Below are 22,002 nucleotides of genomic sequence, written 5' to 3'. Positions count from 1 at the left end.
GTTTCATTGAATATTGTGTCTGTGTCAATCTGTAGTTATTTATTTTTCCATTTAATTCTTTCATAGAATACTGTGGTCTCTTTCTGTCTCTGCAATTAGTGGGGGCTATTGTGTTTCACTTCATTGATATCTAGTGTTAAACTCTTGGCCTACAGGGTTTCTCTGTATTTATAAGTGAGTCACATATATTTAAATTTATTACTGCTGAATACCTGAGTTGTTTGGCTTCTGCTACATACCTACAATCAACTGCATTACTAGCTGAGTTAAGTACAAACTTGCAGTGTTAAAGATTGTACTGCATTTAATTTTTCTGTCTATTTAATTGTGTTATTGAATATTGTGTCTGTGTCTCTCTTATTTATTTTTCTATTTAATTGTTTTATAGAATACTGTGGTCTCTCTCTCTGTCTCTGCAATTAGTTTCCCACCTGCCCTGTTCTTGTTTTGGTATTAATCTTGGTGGCTTTGGAATTGCCTGCCCCTCCTGTAAATTTGTGGGTCTCCTGGGTCTACCTCATTTGCTCACTCAACCGAGTACAGTAAGATCATTTTTTGACTTCAGATACTCCTTCCAGTCCCATCTGTTCAGCTCTATCCCAGCTCTATTCCAGTCTAGTGTCACTAGCTCACTCTACCTAATACAGAGAGAACATTTGTGAAGGGCAAGCCACTTAGGTCCTTCATTTTGCATTATCTACTATTTCTCCTTTCTCCCTTTCCACTTTCCAAAAAAAATGTCTAAGCTTGTTTCCTGCCTTTCCAGTAACTAGTGTAGTCCAGATACAGATTTGCTATAACCAGGACTGTTTGTAAGCTTCTGAGCCCCCAAAGCCTTTCTCTGTTGGAGGGAAGCCTTCTAGCTTATCAATGGGAGTGGTAAGCACTAGGTAGCCTATCTACCACAAGAGGGGTTTCTGGCCTAGAAATTGTAGTTTATTACCGTTTGGTAGTTTTTCCATCTCTTTCAACTTACTGGTGTAAAAGCCCGCATTTGCGCTTGTTTCCCACCTTCCTGTAACTAATCTAGTCCAGATACAGACTTGCTGTATCCAGGACTGCTTGTAAGCTTCTGAGCACCCCCAAGCCTTTCTGTGTTGGAGGGAAGCCTTTGAGCTTATCAGTGGGAGTGGTAAGCACTAGGTAGCCTATCTACCATAAGATCCAGGTACAGATTCTTAGTTTTGGCACTTGAATTTGCTTATTTGTGCTCAGCACTTGTTCAGAACTTGTTGTTAGCACTAAATAAGCTACAAATAATTACAGCACTCATCCTTCCTTTTTACCTAGAGGAAAACAGTTTTTGTACTTACTTTCCTCACTTGCTTTGAGAAAAATGCTCTTATACTCACTTTCCTCACTTGTCTAGTGGAAAGTAATTTTTTATTCAGGCATGTCCGAGAGTCAGCTCCCAGTGTTCTCTCCTGTCTATCTGATGAATCTGGGCATCTTGGGGCAATGTAGCAATTGCCTCTTGTACACAGACAGCCCTCTCCTCCTATCACATAACACCACAACCTGTGAGAGATGCACTTATCTAGCCAAACTGGAGGTAAAGCTCTCTCCAACCAAGACTGAACTTGACAGTCAAGAGGAGAAGGTAAACACATGCACCACATCACACTCATCACAGAGTCCCACTAAACCTACACCACCTAAATCCACAGATAGAAACACAAAAACATTCACAGAGGCTCTCAATAATAATCTGCTCAAGCAACAGAGACCTCCAAAGCAGAAACGCAAGCAACCTCCACCCCCCAACACAACCCAAATGACACATAGCCCACAGTGTGCCACTCAATCACAGCACATAAGGCAAAACAATGTACCCAACACACTAGTCATACGTGACTCTGTAGTCAGGCACACTGATGTCCCACTCACCAGGATAAACAAGGAGAAGGTTATTGTCAGCTGCCAGGATCCGCCACATAACCCACACACTCAGGTCACTCCACAACAACTACAAATATGACTCTGTCATTGTCCATGTTGGTGTGAATGACCTGAGACATACCTCCCTGGGCTACCTAAAAAGAGACATGGAAGAGCTCTCTGATCTTGTAGCCCAGGCAGGTATGACCCTAGCCCTGAGTAGCATCATGCCATCACCCAGAATGATACCGCAGTAAAATGATTGACTTCAAAAATTTGCTAAGCTTCTGGTGTCATTCTAAGGGGATCCAGTATCTGTCTGCCTGGGAGGACATGGTCGACAGACCACAATGCTTTGCCAGAGATGGCATGCACCTGTCACCCCTAGGATTCCAGATACTAATGCTCGTGCTGCCCCTATAGTGCCTTTTTTAGGCAAGGTTCAAATGACAAATTCACCACCGTAACAGGAACAGGCAAGCGAAAACTAAGGGTAATGCTACTCAATGCTAGAAGTTTAAACCTCAAAATGCACTCCCTCGAGGCACTCCTTAAATTGGAGAAAATTGATATCTGTGCAGTGACTGAGACCTGGGTCAAGGCTCCAGAGAGCACCTGTGCATTACCAGACTACAACTCATACCACACTTTTAGGCTACCAAACCTGGATCGGAACACCAAAGGTGGAGGTGTGTCCATATTCATTTAGGATATCCACACCTCCAGGCTAGTTGCTCAGGATAATGCATCCGAGCTTATCCAAGTGCAACTAACTCTGGGCGAAACTGCAGTCCAAATTGTAGCTTGCTACAGATCCCCTACCATGCCCCAGGATTCTCAGGGTTCAACCAAACATCCTAATAATGGGCGATTTCAACTACCCCACCATTAACTGGGAAAACTACTCATGTACCAACCCCTTCGCTCACCGCTTTCTGGAATTCATAAATTCCAATGCCCTAGATCAACTTACCCACACCCTCACCAGGGGCAACAATATCCTAGACCTAGTCATTACCAATATGAGTGACCGGTGTTCCACACCTGAAGTCAACTCCTCGTTGGTCAGATCTGACCATAAGCTAATCACCCTAGATATCCACATCCTGCCCCCCACCCCCCCATTAAGGAAATCATGGTAAAAAATGTCTCCAAAGCCAACTTCATTCTTCTTAAGACAGAAGTGGTGAACTTAATGACACTCATGCAGATGGACAATACAGTTACGACTGCTGAATCCTACACAGATGCACTCTATAAGCACTTACATGAGTGCATGGATCATGCTATCCCAAACAGAATCAAGATGCTATCCTCCAAAAACAGGAAGCCAATCCGGTGGTCCCTTACTATAAACAAACTCTACAACAAAAGGAAAAAAACTGTTGCAAAAGAGAGTAAAATCCCATGAGTGGAGGAGTTCCCTGGTCAGCCTCAGTAAGAAGCTGAGATCCCTTATAAGATCCTCCAAAGCTAGCTATGAAAACAAAATTGCCACTGATTCTAGGGACAACTACAAAGCATTCTATCACTATGTCAAGAATCTCAATGGCAACACCCAGATCTGCTCTGATTTACAGCACAACGGCATGAAAATTACAGAACCAACTGATATTGCCAACATCCTGGCAGATTACCCCCCTCTCACCCCCTAAAGGGCCCATATCTATACAGGAAGAATGCAGAGTCCCTGTAATCACAACTATGCAGGTACAAGCTGCACTCTCTAAAGCCAAAAGCACAGCATCCATGGGACCGGACAACATCCCAGGCTGCGTTTTACATGAACTTCAGAACAAATTGGTTCCCCACCTAAGTACTATGTTCAATCATAGTCTCACATCAGGCTTTATGCCCACTGAATGGTGCACAGCAACAGTTATCCCACTCCACAAAGGGGGAGCCATCACTGATCCCAGGAACTATCGCCCTATTAGCCTGACAAGCCTGGTCTGTAAGGCTATGGAACATATCATCATGGAACTCATAAACAAAGATATTGGTAACCTCTAAACTCTGGACCCCACCCAGTCCGGGTTTGTGAAAGGCAGATCATGCCTCCTGAACCTGATGAACTTGTTTGAGGCAATCACCAAAGCTGTGGATGAGGGTAAGTTTGTTCACACAGCCTATCTTGACCTCGCCAAGGCTTTCGACACCATCCCCCATTCTGGAATTATAGCTAAACTCACTAAACTAAGTATAAATCCCTACATCACAAGATGGGTTGCCAATTGGCTCACTGAAAAAAAAACACACTGTAAACGTTGCAGACTCCAAATCTGACTTCAAACCAGTGACAAGTGGAGTACCACAGGGTTCAGTCCTGGGACCTCTCCTGTTTGCTGTCTACTTCTCTGAAGTACAGGCTAACACAGAAGGCCTTTGGCTAATGAAGTTCACAGACGACAGCAAATTAGGAGCCATAGTTGAGTCCTCAAATGATGTGGACATCCTACAGAAGGGCCTCTCTGAGACAGATGCCTGGTGTCACAGCTGTGGTCTCAATGTCAATGCCAAAAAGTGCATTGTCATTCCCTTTGGTAAAAACTCTGTACCCATGAACTACCATATAGGTGGCAGTCTACTTAATGCTGAATGTGTGATAAGAGACCTGGGGACCCAGGTGGACAGTAGTCTCCCTTTGATAATCACATCTCCACAGTAGGAAATCCTTCTACTTGGCACACCTCATCACAATAGGGTTCTCATCTAGGAAAGAAATAAATCATTGCTCCCCTCTACTCGACATTCATTAGACCCATTACAGAGTACAATGCCCCTTTTGGAATGTACCTCACAAGACATTTGCACCAGCTGGAAAGGCCACAGAAGTACCTCGCAAAGAGGATTACTGGCCTCAAACAGATGCCCTACACTGACATTCACAAAAAATCCAGTTTTACTCCGTAGCATATCGCCTGCTCCAAGGTGATCTATGCCCAACATATAAAGCTATGTCAAACCCCGAGCTGTTGGACATGCTACACCTAAAGAAATCCCAATCCCTCCAAGCTACATGCTCTAGGGACCTAAACCTTGTCACCACAATAAACAGGACATGCTGGAGGGATAGATTCCTGTCCCAGAAACTTCCTATACTCTGGAACAAGCTAGCCTTCTATGTCAAGCAAAGTGGATGGGAAATAGGAAATACACCCCGGGGATCACTTCGGTGGTTCTGCTCGACAGGGGCACAGGAAAATAACTTTCTTGGTGTAAGCCAGTGAACCTTGTTGGCTAGGCTTACTTAGGCCCTTGGGTCAATAGCCTAGTACCTACCTATGAACCAGCTTTGTGTTCTTGACATGAATTCCTAGATTTACTTCTTGAGTTTCACTTTCATGGTGAATTTATTGATGTATGTCTCAAATCTGATCATAATTGTTTTGCACCTTTAAATTCATTTTCACTCTAGTCTTGTAATACAGCACATGCACCACTCACAGCAGAACAACTTTAAAAGATGTTACAACATTTTGTGCTGCTGTACAAAAAAATGGCAGACTGAAGTGTTTAATAACCTTTAAAGTTTTTAGCCCATCAGAGGTACACTTAGTTTCTAGCCATTATCTGTCTGGTATTGCTAAGTATGTTACAGCTTTACATTCCTTCACTCTTTTCTCTGTAACTATTGTTATATTTAAGCAGCTTAATCTCCATATACTGTAAAACAATTATGTCCAGGTGTCTCTTATCATAACTGCTTGTTATGTGCTCTTGACATGAATGTCAAGATTCAACATCTGAGCTTCATTTCACTTTGCCTTTGAAGTGAATTTCTTCACGTCCATGTCTTGAATACATAACAAGTTGGTTATGATTAGAAATCTCATCATAGGTTCATAGGTGGGTACTAGGCTATCTGCCCAAAGGCATTTATAAGCCTAGCCAGAATGTGTTGGCTTTCGCTACCCCCTTAGATTAGTTCCCTGTTCCTCTGTCCAGCAGAGCCACTGAAGTGATCGCCGAGGTAAACTTTCTATTTCCCATCCACTTGTCAAGGTTTCTTTTGAAGAGTGTTAGTGAGGAGCTCTGCCTAATGTAGATTGGGATCTTGTTCCAAAGCATGGGAAGTCTCTGGGACAGGAATCTAACCCTCCAGCATGTCCTATTTATTGTTGTGGTGAGGTTTAGATCCCTAGAGCATGTGGCTCGAGGGGATATGGTTTTCTTTAGGTGGAGCATGTCCATCAATTCTGGGTTGGACATGGCCTTGTATGTCAGGTAGAGATCACCTCTGAGTAGGCGGTATGCAACTGGGTACAACTGTAGTTTCTTCAGTCGAGCTGCAGAGGGCATCTGTTTGAGGCCATTGATCCTCTTGGTGAGGTACTTCTGTGGTCTTTCCAGCTGTTGCAGGTGTCTTGTAAGGTACATCCCAAATGGGGCATTGTACTCTAAGATGGGTCTGATGAGTGATGAGTAGAGGGGCACAATGACCTCTTTTAATCTGGATGTGAACCCTTTTGTGATTAGGTGGGTCACGTTGAAGGATTTTCTAACCACTTTGGCAATGTGATTATCAAAGGTGAGATCACTGTCTACTTGGGTCCCCAGATCCCTTATTACGTCTTTCGTATTTAGGGGACTACCACCTATGTGGTAGTTTGTGGGTACTTTGTTTATTCCAAAGGGGATGACTATGCACATTTTGGCATTTAGGTTGAGGCCATGATTTTGACACCAGGTATCCGTCTCAGTGAGACCCTTTTGGAGGATGTCTGTGTCAGCCGGAGAGTCAATTATAGCCCCTAGTTTGCAGTCATCTACAAACTTGGTCAGCCATAGTCCTCCTGTGCTTGCCTTAACCTCTGAGAAGTATACGCCGAACAGGTGGGGTCCTAGGACTGAGCCCTGGGGAACGCCACTTGTAACTGGTTTAGTGTCGGACCCAGCTCCCACAACTCTCACCATGTGGGTTCTGTCCATGAGCCAGTTGGCAACCCATCTTGTGATGTAGGGGTTTATGTTCAGGCTGGTGAGCTTGTCTATAATACCAGAATGGGGAATGGTGTCGAAGGCCTTAGCGAGGTCTAGGTAGGCTGTGTGTACCACCTTTCCCTCATCTATAGCCTTGGTAACTGTCTCAAAGAAGTCCACCAGGTTTAGGAGGCATGATCTGCCCTTAATAAAAGCCAAACTGGGTCGGGTCCAGTGTCTGGAGGTTCCCAATGTCTCTGTTAATGAGTTCCATAATAATGTGCTCCATAGCCTTACAGACCAAGCTAGTCAGGCTTATAGGGCGATAGTTCCTGGGGTCTGTTGTGGCTCCACCTTTGTGGAGTGGAATAAAAGTTGCTGTGCATCTCTCTATGGGTATATAGCCTGTGGAGAGGCTGAGTTTGAACAGTGTGTTTAGGTGAGGGGTTAGTTCATCTTTGAGCTCATGTAGGACGCAGCCTTTGACACCGTCTGGTCCCATTGATGCTGTGTTTTTGGCTTTGGAGAGGGCTGTTTTAACCTGAGTGTCTGATTTCGGGGACTCTACATTCTTCTGGTATGGTTATGGGCCCTTTTAGAGGTGAGAAGGGAGTGAAGTTTGCGCTGAACCTGTCTGCCAGGATGTTGGTGATATCAGTCATTTCAGTGTATTTTGTGCCATTCTGCACTAACTCTGAGCAGATCTGAGCATTGCCACTTAGATTATTGACATAGCTAAAGAATGCCTTGTGGTTATCTTTAGAGTCCTTGGCAATTTTTCTTTCAAAGCTCACCTTGGATGATTTTATGAGGGATCGTAGTTTCTTACTGATACTGATCAGGGATGTCTTCCCTTCTTGGGATTTTACTCTTTTCTGTACTAGTTTCCTCCTTTTATTGTGTAGCTTGTTTAAGGCAGGAGTCCACCAGACTGGTTTCCTTTTCTTGGAGGAGTGAGTCTTGGTTTTGCTTGGGATGGCACGATCCATGCATTCTTGTAGTTGCCTGTAGAATGCATTAGTAAAGGATTTTGCAGCTTGGACAGTGTTATCCTTCAGCATGAGGGCTTTGAAACTTTCCACCTCGGTCTTAAGTAACATGAAGTTTGCTTTTGAAAAATTTTTCACAGTGGCTTTCTTGTCCAGGAGTGGAGGTAGAATATAGATATCCAAAGTGATTTGTTTATGGTCATATCTAACCAGCGAGGGGTTGACCTCTGGTGTGGAACCCCGGTCACCCATGTTGGTGATGACTAGGTCCAATATGTTGTCACCTCTGGTGGGAGTGTTGACCAGTTGAACCAGGGCGTTTGAGTTTATAAATTCTAGGAAAAGTTGGGCAAGGGAATTAGTACTTGAGTAGTCCTCCCAGTTAATGTTTAGGTAATTGAAATCACCCAATATTAGGGTGTTTGGTAGGACCTTCATGTTTCCCAGTGTTTCCAGAAATGTGGAATGGGGGTCCTGGGACATGGTGGGTGATCTGTAGTAAGCTACAATTTGAATTGCAGTTTTGCCCATTGTTAGTTGCATGTGGATGATCTCTGAAGCATCGTGCTGTGCCACTAACCTGGAGGTGTGGGTATCCTTGATGAATATGGATACGCCCACGCCTTTTGTATTTCGGTTTGGGTTCTGTGGCCAAAATGTATGGTATGAGTTGTAGCCTGGTAGTGCTGGGGTGCTCTCTGGAGCCTTAAACCAGGTTTCTGTTACTGCACATATATCGATTTTCTCCATACTGAGGAGTGCCTCAAGTGCATGCATTTTGAGGTTTAGACTTCTGGCACTGAGTAGCATTACCCTCAGTTTTTTGTTACTTGTGCTATTTATGGAGGTGGGTTTGTCTTTTGAGCCTTGCCTAAAAAAGGCACTATGGGGGTGGCAAGAGCCTTGGCCAGTATTCGAAAGCCTAAGAGTGACAGGTGCAAGCCGTCTTTAGCGAAGCAGTGTGGCTTGTCGAGCATGTCATCCCAGGCGGACAGACACTGGATCCCCTTTGAATGACTCCAGAAACTTAGCCAATTGCTGAAATCGAGAATTTTTTCTTTATACCGTGGTATCATTCTTGGTGAGAGCAGGATGCTGCTCAGGGTCAGGGTCATACCGGCCTGGGCTATGTGATCAGAGAGCTCTTCCATGTCTCTTTTCATGTAGTCCAGAGAGCTATGGCTCAGGTGATTCACACCAACATGGACAATGACAGAGTCATATTTGTACTTGTTCTGGAGTGACCTGAGTCCTTGTGTTATGTGGTGGATCCTGACACCTGACAGGCAGCTAACAGTAACCTTCTCTTTATTCAGCCTAGTGAGCAGGACGTTAGTGTGCCTGACTATAGAGTCACCTATTACTAGTATGTTAGGTATGTTATTTTACCTTAAGGGCTGTGATTGCATGGCATACTGGTTTTGTGAAGTAAGTGTTTCATGGTTTGTGTTGGGGGTTGGAGGTTGCTTGGATGTTTGCTTTGGAGGTCTCTTTTGGTTTTGCAGATTATTATTTAGAGCTCCGAGTATGTTTTCCTGTATTTATGTGTGTTTTTTGCCGGTGATGGTTTAATGGGTCTATGTAAGACTGGTGGTGTGATGCAAGTATTTCCCTTTTCTTCTTGACTGCCTGGTCCAGTCTTGGGTTGAGAGATCTTCGCCTCTAGTTTGACTGTATAACTGCATCTCTCGCATGTATTAGTGTTTGGTGGTAGGAGGAGTGGGTTGTCTGTGTACATGAGGAAGTTGTAACATTGCCTTAAAATGCCCAGATTCACCAGATGGACTGGAGAGTACACCTGAAACTGCCCTTTGGACATGCCTGGATAGGTACAGTGAACTGTTTTACTGGATGGCTGGTAAGGTCGAATAGAGAGCCTTGTCCTTCTGTACAGTACAGGAGGGTCTAGTGCTAGGGTTTATAAGTGCTTGCTATAAGTGTCGGGCTGAGGATTGAATGGCGTGAGTGCTTAATTTGAAAGTTTGTCTAGTTCCAAGGGAAAAATTGAAGAGGAGACTTTGTGGAGCCGGTAATACTTTTACCCTAGCTAACTGGCACCGGGCAAATACACCATTGCGATTATAACTATATATTTTAAAGTATTTTCAGAACATTTTTATGTGCTTAAAAGGAGACTGTAATTTAGTTATACTTGCCTTTGTTGACTTGAATATCATAGTTTAGCTTTAGGCACATATTTTATTTGCACAAGTTATAGTGACAGGTTTTGTCAAACTACAGAATGGATGTATTAGCAGTTTTCTAAAATACATTTTTAGAATAAATAAGTCAGTTTTTAGAAGTTATCTTTTTTTTGTTTTGTTTTATCTACATGTGATGAACACAGACTGCTCCTAGCACAGGCTAAGTCACATGATTGGCACCTCTGAAGAACTACTGATTGGGTAGAAGTACAATAACAGCATTTATTTGAGCAGTAGTGGTTGCTATAGTGATTCCTTAAATTAATATGCTTGTTTATAGTGTGTGTGCTTGTAACTATAGCATGAAGCTAGTATGAGCTCTTTGCTGCTGTTTCAGAAAGTCCTTTTTGTCCTTAAGTAGGGGTTGAGGTAGACGCCATGCTATGGATCACTCAAGGTGTTATTTGACCTAACAATGGAGCTGCAAGGAGAATTTGTTTATTATACAGTGCTTTCACTTACTCTTTCTAAAATATAGAAAACAATCTCTCTTTCATGGCTTCTGATAGATGGTTTGTTGGCCAATCTGGATGAATACTTCATATCAGCTGCATATGATCCCCACACAACAGTAAATCTTAAATGTGCTGTAGGCCCCGTATTTTTTTAAATGGACACAAATATGAAAAAAAAATCAATGTTATATGTCACACTTGCTATTTTTTACATGTGCAGTATGTCCTTGCAAAATACTACTACTACTACTAAACTTTTGGCTTTTCCCGGTTAGGGGTCGCCACAGCAAAACTCTAGTCTGCTAATGATTGGCAGTAATTTTTTATGGTGTCGTGTTGCCAGCCTGGCGCCCAACCTTCAAAGGAGGCACACCCACACATGCTCGTACCTACCTGCATGTCTTTAAATTCACTTGACAGTGGGGAGGACATGCAGACTCCGCACAGAAGGTGCTCAAGCTGAGAATCAAACTGGAGAACCTCTTGCTGTGAGGCGACAATGCTAACCGCTGCAACACCATGGCCACTAATAATAATAATAATAATAATAATAGTAATAATAATTCCTGTCAACCATTATTACATGTTGGGAAAAAAGGAGTGAGCGATCAGCACAAGTACCTAGATCCCTAACTACAATTTCATTTTGTAGAGGTGCCTCATATAGATAGCATGATGAGGGGAGGGGTGGTCTACCAAAGTGACTCTTTCGGCATTTAATATGAACCCATTTTAGTGCACCAAGAGTTTACCTGGGAGAGTTCATTCTGATGGGATCGTATATCATATGCTGAATAATCAATAATCAATAACCCCCAAACTGTGTTAGCCAGACGTCTTGGCTCCCTGCTTGAAGAGCAGATAAGTAAGTACCAAAATGGAGAGGTCCTAGCACTGAGCCCTTAGGGATATCACTGGTTATTTTTATATGTTCTGATGAAGCACCTTCAACTTTCACTGTGTGGATTCTGTCTTTCACCTTGTTTGTTACCCATCTTATCACACATGGGTTGATTTTTAAGCATTTAGCTGTTGTAAGATGTTAACATGTAGAGTAGTTTCAAACCCCTTACTTGTACTTCTAAAAAACTGTGCTGCAATGGTAGAGAATGTGTTCAGTGACTTGTAGGTTCAGCATTTATAACAAGATTTGTTCTCAACTGTTATAGAAGAAGATATTCTTCCTGTCTAACAGCAGATCCTCACATGCTCAATATTTATGTATGCGTGAATAGAAGCCATAGACTGATCAAAAAAGACAAAGACAAAAATCTAACCATTAATCCTGCTCCATAAGAAGGTCTCTGTTTGCTCAAATGTAGGAACTGTGCCTAAATCTAAAATCAGTCTGGTAACATTTGAATAGGTCTTGGGATGTTAGAGGAACATACTTCTCAGGTGTATAGATTTTCCCAGAATGTTCAGATTTCTGCCTCCTATTTTGGTCTGTTTCTCATGAAATTGTGGTTTTCTGGCAAATCACTGGCAAATCATTGAGGGCTGAGGTCAAAAAATAATGACAGACATTTGAGTTTCAGACTTCACACCCTTCAGAAAATTCATGCTAATGCAAACACTGTTATTCTATCAACTTTTTAAATTGGTAAGAGCAATATTTAAAAAGTGTCCCTTTTTTGGGCCTTTGCCCCCCCCCCCCCCCCATTATGTACAGCTTTGTCTGGATTTCTTAATGTAATAGGTTGAGAGGTATGTAGAGGAATACAGGTGTGCATAAATCTTTTTCTGAATAAACTTAGCAATAAATAGTACACTAGAGCCTGGGAATTGATTTTACATACTGGCTAGATCCATGGAAGGTTTCTTGAGAAAGCAGTAACTAAAGCTTCCTTCATCTGTACCCGGGAAATTAACGCACATAGTAATATATAACTAGGAAGGCCCTGACTCAGTCTCATATCTCTTTATTCTTAACATAAAAAAAAATCTCTGCCCAGGAAAAGTCACTATAACTTATCCAAAGACTACTGCCATGCTTCATAGGTGCATTCTGGGGGAATAGTTTGTTTGATCTTGACAAACCTATCATGCAGCATCTTCACACTGAGGAGAAGTAAACTGAGGAGAAGTAAACAAAACTCACATGAGTGATCACACATCTTCAAAATGAAAAGACAAGGCCTTATGGATAACAAGACAATGTGAATACCAGATCCTTCTCACACCTGAAAGAGAGCTGTTGGATGACTGGATGTAGCATAGAACCCCCTAGACAAGAACATTGCCTTCCTACAGGATATCTTTGTTTGTTACCATATAATGTTAATCCAAACTAAGTTTATCTTCCAACAGGGAGGTTATCTTCTGTCTGTTGTCCCACCACTGTCTCAGTTGGAGCATCACATGGAGCTCAGACTAAATCCAGTCTTCACCAGATATCACCAGTCTGTGGCATACATGGATAAGAGACTTAATCCATTCTTCACCAGATCTCACCAGTCTGTGGCATACATGGATTAGGGACTTAATCCATTCTTCACCAGACATCACCAGTCTGTGACATACATGGATTAGGGCACCTGAATAATGCTTGTAACTACCCTATAACTATCTTATTATAAACAGTGATCTGGTCCAATCAGGGAATAAAACAGCCACAAATACACTTGACTGTCAAGCTTATAACCTACTGGTCTTCAAGAAACAAAAAGCACAAATTCAGTATTGACAAAGGCAAAATGATTTTACACTTTCTAGAAAGAACAGTCCATCTGCTTTTTATACCAGAAATCACAGTCAGTGAATAGTTTCTAGTAGAATACCAAAGCATGCTCCACTGCATTATTATTATGCAAAATACCAAACAATTTCAGAGATATATTCCTATACAAGTGGGTATAAAAGGAAGGCTTTAATAAATATTATAGCTATCAAAGTTCCATTATTTTCAATTGATGCCATTGCTGGATGTGTGGATTCTATTCAAGATGAGGATGTTGTATATATCAAGACAGCAGTAATGTGTTGGCATTAAATAGCTAAAATGCATAAAACCTGCTCCATAAAAGTGGCATTGCTTGTCACTGGATATATGCCACTATCAAAATCTGTTTCAAAATAACCAAATTGACTCTGCCACTTCCATTGTAGAGATACATGTAAGGGCTTGCAGCTATAAATAAAATCTAAGTTGAGTGTGTATCTGACTGTCAGTTATTGTTCCTTCAAACAGTTACAAGGAAATCTCAGAGTATTTAAAATATTACATCATAAAATGGACCCTGTTGTGCAGAGGGAACAAAACCCCTACTGTGTCCCAAGCAACCTGTGTTTGATTAGATCCATGAGTGCTGGAGTGATCAGGTGGGGAAGGATGGGAGTGAGTAGTTGACATTGGTACACCTATCCTGAGCAGAGTAAGACTACCCAAAATCACTGTAATAGCAGCTTTTAGAACCTTCTGAGCTTCATGCTGCAAGTGGCATACCACTTGGGTGGGAGATTGTGCATGCACAAAAGTACATACACTCATCTCAAAAGCAGACATTGTGAAGTTTGTAAGGTTGCTGCAGGGCAGTGTGGAGTTAGGACACATCCCTAGCAGCAAAACAATACTGTACTAGCATCCTCAATCTTCTCACCTGCCCCAGATGTGAACCAGGTTGAACTCTGGGATAGGCTAAAGCAGGCCAGGTGGACCATGTAAGTGAGGAATGGAACTGGTGACAACTGATGGACACTTGCCAGAGGGGAAAAAATATATTGCCTTATATATGTAGGCAACAACTACAGACTTGAATGGGCATTGCACTGTGCATATTATGCTGCAATCCATTATGTTTGTTTTATGTAAATAATGGCTATGTGCACTCTTTCCAAGGTCAGAATACAAAACATACCCAGAAGACATCTATGCTTTATTTGGAATATGGCAAAATTAATTTTTAAAGGCACTTAGTGTGCTAGCTTTAAAATTTCCATTATATTCATTTATATAAAGGATCGAAATATGACTTATTTTTAATGTGAGGAATGCAGTGCATATCCAGAATATATATTGTGTTGGCATGGTATCAGAACTAAAGATCATTTGTCCATAAAAGGTATCATATGTTCCTGGAACTATGTTCTCATAAAAAAGCTGTTATGACAAGGGCAAAATGTCCCATCCAGCTTCAGTACTGAGCTCTGTGTAAATTCTTATGCCTGAGAAGATAATCTCTCTTAATGCACTGTGTACTTGATTGTCTAAGTATAATTCTCTGAGATGTTTACTTAAACCTGTCAACAAGTGTTTTAGATATTACTTCATAATGAAAATATTATATGCAGTACCAGATAGATCCCAGAGTTGAAGAGGTACAGATTTACTCCCGTTCAAGAAAGCCATGCATTGAGCTGTGTGAATTATTTAAATCTCCATAAAATCCTTAACAAGTGGCAGTGTTACAAGTGCAACAAAGTTACCTTTTCAAAGCAAGACATACTTGATGTTCTCATATCAGATAATGATTCCTATTTCATGAAAATGGAGTTTTATTGATTGTATAAAAGTGGTATATCATACATTTAACTAGAAGCACAAAATACTCCCAGTCTAAAGGACATACTGTATATAGCTATCCAAAATATATAATACAAAATCTGTCATCTTGCAATTTTGGAATATTGGAATACTTCATTTTACAGAGTTTCAATCACTTATCAGCTCAGTTAATAATGGAAAGACGATTAAAAATCAAATTACCAGTTTTGACTACCTTAGTAATGCATTTGTAATAAATGCAAAGGAAAAAAGACACTAGAAAGAAAAGAACAAAGGCAAAATGATATTACTACAAGCAATCAAGAAGAGTCTCAGAACTGGAAAGATGAACCAAAATGAAAATCCATCAATGCTGTCAGGTTTAACAGCCTGAAGATGAGGTTATTTGGTATGCAGTTGAATCAAGATCCTGCATGGTTAAAGAAGAAGATAGTCAGTTGTATAGAAGCAAAAGACGACATCTCTATAAGACAAGAAAGTCTTGTCCAGAGAGTTTGATTTTAACTGTGGTAGCTCTAGTTCATTAGAAAATAAAAACAGGTCTGTAGAATGTAGTATATGACAGCTTTAAAAATAGTCTTCATTCTTGATGGGTATGCATGCTACTTGATCATCTCAACAGTATTAGCAGACACTAAAAGACCTCATGGATGCTAATTATACATCCAGATGTCTGTGTCTTTATTAAGCATCCTGGTAGACATTACAAATGTTATAGGAAGTAGTGATCATCAACACAGAGTTTGGATATTAGAGTGCTTGAAGGCCAAAGCATGGTAAGCTTGACCCCCCCCCCCCATAACTATGAATCTATGACTCCAGAGCAATCCAAAGGTGGACTGCATGCAGTTGTTTTTTATAGTACAAGTTAATACCAGTATTGAACTTGCAGCTGTTCATTATAATGATTAATTTCCTTAAAAGTGAAAGAAATTATTTTATTTGACTACTACAGTTTGCTTTTTTTTGCTCCAGTTAATTGTTCTCTAGCCTTCCAAGTGCCAACACAGCGGTACCTGATACTTAATTCGTGCAAGAGTTGGTAGACAGAAATTACCTAAGTGGTTAAGTCAACAGATCCTGTAATTTATCCTGTAATTTGTCACAATAAATCTTTTTTGAGGTATTAAAAAATTACCTTTGGCCTTGTCATAAAAATAATTTTGATCACCCCTCCAATTACAACTGAGCTGTTATATGTTCATGAAATGGATATTAAGAAACTCACCTTGACCACAGATTAAGACAAAGCTCAAGAATGAATCTTGGCATCCATTTTGAGAACATAATGACAACCTAGTTAGGATCAGAGAAACACATTCACTATTCCTTGCAGGGCATAGTGCTTTAGTTGTATTTTAGATCTGCCTCACACATAGCAGCTATAAGTGAAGTGTATCACTAGTATTCTAACAGCTATAAAAGCTGTAACTAACCTTGCTCTGGCACACCTAAAAGTGTGTTTGACAGTGCAAAGTGTATTACAGCTTTTAAGACTGTTACAGGTTTCTCATGTTGTTTTATGTAGCCGGAACTCTAATGTGAGGCTAGAACGTAACAGTGCTAAACAAGGATAGCTTTTTCTCAGTTTCAGAGTATAGTCATGACGCTCCATGCATTAAATATATTTATGCTGGACATTAAAAATAATGTAAAATGTGCAATGCATTATTAGCTGTTACTTGTTTTTTTATTAAAGCATACACACACACACACACACACACACACACACACACACACACACACACACACACACACACACACACACACACACACACTCACAAAATATCAGATATGACTTGTCACACTGAAAGGCATCCTTTATTGTTTAGACTCATGCTATTCTTGAAAGAGAAGTTTGAAATTTTCCTGAAACAGCAGAGGGCCTTCCCATTTGAGAAGCTCAAGGTACAGGTGATATGCTGCAAGTGAGTAAATTTTGCTGACTTCTGTTTAAGTTTTATAATAACTATGTGCAAACGTCGTAACTCGAAGTAAGTTACATCATCATCTTCTTTCGGCTGTTCCTGTTAGGGGTTGCCACAGCAGATCACCTGTTTCCATTTCTTCCTGTCCTCTGCATCTTGCTCTGTCACACCAACCACCTGCATGTCCTCTCTCACCACATCAATAAACCTTATCTTAGGCCTTCCTCTTTTCCTGTTACCTGGTAGCTTCATCCTTAGCATCTTTTTCCCAATATACTCAGCATCCCTCCTCAGCACATGTCCAAACCAACGTAATCGTGCCTCTCTGGCTTTGTCTCCAAACCTTCCAACCTGGGCTAACCCTCTAATATACTTATTCCTAATCCTGTCCACCCTCGTCACACCCAGTGCAAATCTTAACATCTTTAATTCTGCCACATCCAGCTCAAACTCCTGCCTTTTTGTCAATGCCACTGTCTCCAACCCATATAACATAGCTGGTCTCACTACCCTCTTGTAGACCTTCCCTTTCTCTCTTACAGGTACTCATCTGTCACAAATCACTCCTGACACTCTTCTCCACCCACTCCATCCTGCCTGTACTCTCTTCTTCACCTCTCTTCCACACTCACCGTTACTCTGAACTATTGACCCCAAGTATTTAAACTCATCGATCTTCGCCACCTCTTCTCCTTGCATCCTCACCATTCCTCTATCCTCCCTCTCATTCACATACATATATTCTGTCTTAGTCCTGCTGACCTTCATTCCTCTTCTCTCTAGAGCATATCTCCATCTCTCCAGGGTGTCCTCCACCTGTTCCCTACTCTCACTACAGATCACAATGTCATCTGCAAACATCATAGTCCACGGGGACTCCTGTCTGATCTTGTCTGTCAACCTGTCCATCACCATTGCAAATAAGAAAGGGCTCAGAGCTGATCCTTGATGTAACCCCACCTCCACCTTAAATGCATCCGTCACTCCCACAGCAGACCTCACTACTGTCACACTACCTTCATACATATCCTGTACCACTCTTACATACTTTTCTGACACTTCTGACTTCCTCATACAATACCACAACTCCTCTCTAGGCACCCTGTCATATGCTTTCTCTAAGTCTACAAAAACACAATGCAACTCCTTCCGACATTCTCTGTACTTCTCCATCAACACTGTCAGTGCAAACATCACATCTGTAGTGCTCTTTCTTGGCATGAAACCATACTGCTGATCACTAATCATCACCTCCCTTCTTAACCTAGCTTCCACTACTCTTTCCCATAACTTCATGCTGTGACTGATCAATTTAATCCCTCTGTAGTTACTACAGCTCTGCACATCACCCTTATTCTTAAAAATCGGTACCAAAACACTTTTTCTCATTCCTCAGGTATCCTCTCACTTTCCAAGATTTCATTAAACAATCTGGTTAAAAACTCCACTGCCATCTCAGCTAAACACCTCCATGCTTCCACAGGTATGTCATCTGGGCTATCAGCCTTTCCATTCTTCATTCTCTTTATAGCTATCCTTACTTCCTCCTTGCTAATCCATTGTACTTCATGATTTACTATCCCTACATCATCCAACCTTCTCTCCCTCTCATTCTCTTCATTCATCAGCCCCTCAAAGTACTCTTTCCATCTCCTCAACACACTCTCCTCGCTTGAGTATGTTTCCCTCATTATCCTTTATCACATTTACCTGCTGCACATCTTTCCTAGCTCGGTCCCTCTGTCTAGCCAATCAGTACAGGTCCTTTTCTCCCTCCTTAGTGTCCAACCTTTCATACAACTCTTCATATGCCTTATCCTTAGCCTTCACCACCTCTCTCTTTGCCATGCACCTCATCTCCTTATACTCCTGTCTACCTTCTTCATCTCTCTGACAATCCCACTTCTTCTTTGCCAACCTCTTTCTCTGTATACTCTCCTGTACTTCCTCATTCCACCACCATGTCTCTTTGTCATCGTTCCTCTGTCCAGATGTAATACCACACACCTTTCTAGCCGTCTCCCTTACTAGCTCTGCTGTAGTTACCCAGCTATGGATGCATCTTGAAAACATTTGAATGGAGTAAGTTATTTATTACACAGTAAAAATGTATATTTTTGTTTGCGCATTTGCTTCCCAAGAAGATCTGCTATGTTAAAAAAATATCTCTGTCTGTTACCCTTGTAGACTGCATGCATATAAAGAACATGGTAAAAGAGATAAATCATGACTGTATAGATTAAGGTACTGATTTCACTGAGTAATAATGACTGAAAAAAAAATGCTATTGTTACTACTTCAGTCATGACAATTCCCTCCAGCCTCAATGTACTGATTCAGCTGCACTGCACTAGCTGGTATTACTGGCCTACAGATCCAGGTTATGGATTCTGATCCTGACCTATACTATTTTTGTGAAGTTTGCATGTTTTTCACACGTTCACATGAATACCCTTTTGGTACTCTAGACTCCTCCACTAAAGGCATGCTGCTTAGACTCGCTTTTCTAAACTTTTCTTTGATGCAACCTTCACCCTTGTATTGCTTGAGGCCAGGGGAAGCCTGACAAAGGTCCGTAAGAACCACCTCTCCTAAGTTTTTAACTGATGATTGCATAATAAATGTAGACGGCAGAGTCAGATTTGGTACATCTCTTTGGTTTTCCTATAAATCATAACTCATTGTGGTGATAATGATTTGCTTAAACCATTAACGTGTTCTATGCATGTCATAACTTAACCCTCTTAATTTGTTTGTGTTAGTGTTGCTTTTGTTTTATGTAATACAGATGTTAATTTGTTTGTGTTAGTGTTGCTTTTGTTTCATGTAATACAGATGTTAATTTGTTTGTGTTAGTGTTGCTTTTGTTTCATGTAATACAGATGTTAATTTGTTTGTGTTAGTGTTGCTTTTGTTTCATGTAATACAGATGTTAATTTGTTTGTGTTAGTGTTGCTTTTGTTTCATGTAATACAGATGTTAATTTGTGTTAGTGTTGCTTTTGTTTCATGTAATACAGATGTTAATTTGTTTGTGTTAGTGTTGCTTTTGTTTCATGTAATACAGATGTTAATTTGTTTGTGTTAGTGTTGCTTTTGTTTCATGTAATACAGATGTTAATTTGTTTGTGTTAGTGTTGCTTTTGTTTCATGTAATACAGATGATATTTACACTGAAATGGTAAGCAGATTAAGGATTACATTAAGATTCTATTTATGAGGAACTGCTGTAAGGACTTGCATAACAAAACCATTGCCATTATATTATCATGCATAAAACAGAACTTTACTTTCTACACTTAGCCTTGTGTACATATTTTAATTGTGAAACATTAAAATATTATTTGCATTTTTCAACCTGGACCTGTGCAGCAGTCAAGCCATGTTTTTATCTGAGAATTCTCTTTATTTACTTCAGTGGTCCTAGAAGTGTATAACCATGTGAAAAGTTTAATCACTCCTGGTTCACCAAAATTACACTACTTCAAACTCACCACTATCCTTTATACAATATCTTGTAACTACATACAATATGTTGCAACTTCAGACTTGATTCTAATTAGCATCTATAGAATGGTAGTACCCATTCATACATGGAGGTGTGGAGTTTGTGGAGTGGAAACCTTGTAACACTCAAAATCAGCCTCCTGCACGGAGAATGTTGCACGGCACCCAAAGGTAAACGTATGAGTTGAAACCTTGACAAAAACATTCTTGTTTTTAAAAGTGTGGAAATATTGTATCTGACAGTCTGATTGTCTGATCAGTCTCATATGTAAGGCCATGGAAAGAATAATCACAGACATGATGAGCGAAGACATAAGATAGTGTGCAAATGCTGGACCAATCACAGTATAGCTTTGTTAAATGAAGGTCATGCTTATTAAATCTGGTGCACCAGAGGGTCACCAAAGCAATGGAGAAGGGCAAGACTGTGCACACAGCTTACCACAACTTGGTCAAGGCTTTTGATATACTACCCCACTTAAGCATTATCAACAAGTGCACTAAATTATGTGTAAACCCTTTTATCACCCAAGCCATATGGCATGCTGCCAGGACTCAGGAGGTCAAAATAGGTGAGACCACCTCCACCAAGAGGCCAGTCACTAGTGGAGTCCCTCAGGGCTCGGTACTGGACACATTCCTTTTTGGCATCGATTTCTCTAAAGTGGAAGTAAACGCTGAAGGTTTATGGTGCTGACTAAGTTCGCAGATCATTGCAAGCTGGGAGCTATCATCAACTCCCCTTTAGACAATAGCATTCTTCAAGAAACCTTATCTTTGACTAACAAATGGTGCCAAATGTAAGATCTTAAACTCAATATTAAGAAATGCATAATTGTACCCTTTGGAAAGTCAACCATCCCAGCTAATTACCATGTTTATACTATGCCCCTAAGACTTGACCCAGTGATCAAGAATTTGGGTATGCACTTAGATAGTAGCCTTAGATAGTAGCCTAACCTTCGACCCACATGTGGTGAGGAAATCCTTTTATGTTGAGCAACTTATAATTAAGGGCATGGCATCTAAGTCCATAGAGGTCATTATCCCACTGTTCTCTACCCTTATCAGACCAATAGAGTATGATGCTCCCTTCAGTATGTACCTGCCAGGCATATGCAGCAACTAGAGCTCATTGGTTCCTTACAAAAGAATATAAGACATAAGAAAACTCTCTTATGCAGAGCACCTTAAACCACCTTCCCTCAACTCAGTCTATTATAGATTGCTGAAGGGTGATCTATGCCTAGCTTACCAGGCATCCGCAAACCCCACACTTATGAATCTCCTGCATATTTGTAAGTCAAAGTACCAGAAATACAAGGTCTATGGACCTGAATTTTGTCTGCGGTTTAAACAGAAAATATGAGAGAGACAGATACATGTCCAACAGACTGTCCCTCCTGTGGAATAGGCTTCCATGTGAAACTAAGTTTGTCTGTTACCCAATTTAAGTGCAGCCTAGTTCAGTGGCTGGGGAATAGGAAATGTATAACCAGCCTGACACCCATTTCCCATATGAACAGAGGTAGCTTATAAATGCCAAGCCCTTAATGTTCTATTTGGATGTAGGATGTCATTATTCTTTTGGGAAAACTTGGCTAGAATTAAAAAG

Source organism: Protopterus annectens, chromosome 17.part0 (genome assembly GCF_019279795.1).
Source record: "Protopterus annectens isolate FY-2018-M chromosome 17.part0, PAN1.0, whole genome shotgun sequence".
In the NCBI taxonomy this organism is placed as follows: domain Eukaryota; kingdom Metazoa; phylum Chordata; order Ceratodontiformes; family Protopteridae; genus Protopterus; species Protopterus annectens.
The sequence above is the reverse complement of the archived record's forward strand: the minus strand, read 5'-3'. Positions refer to the sequence as shown.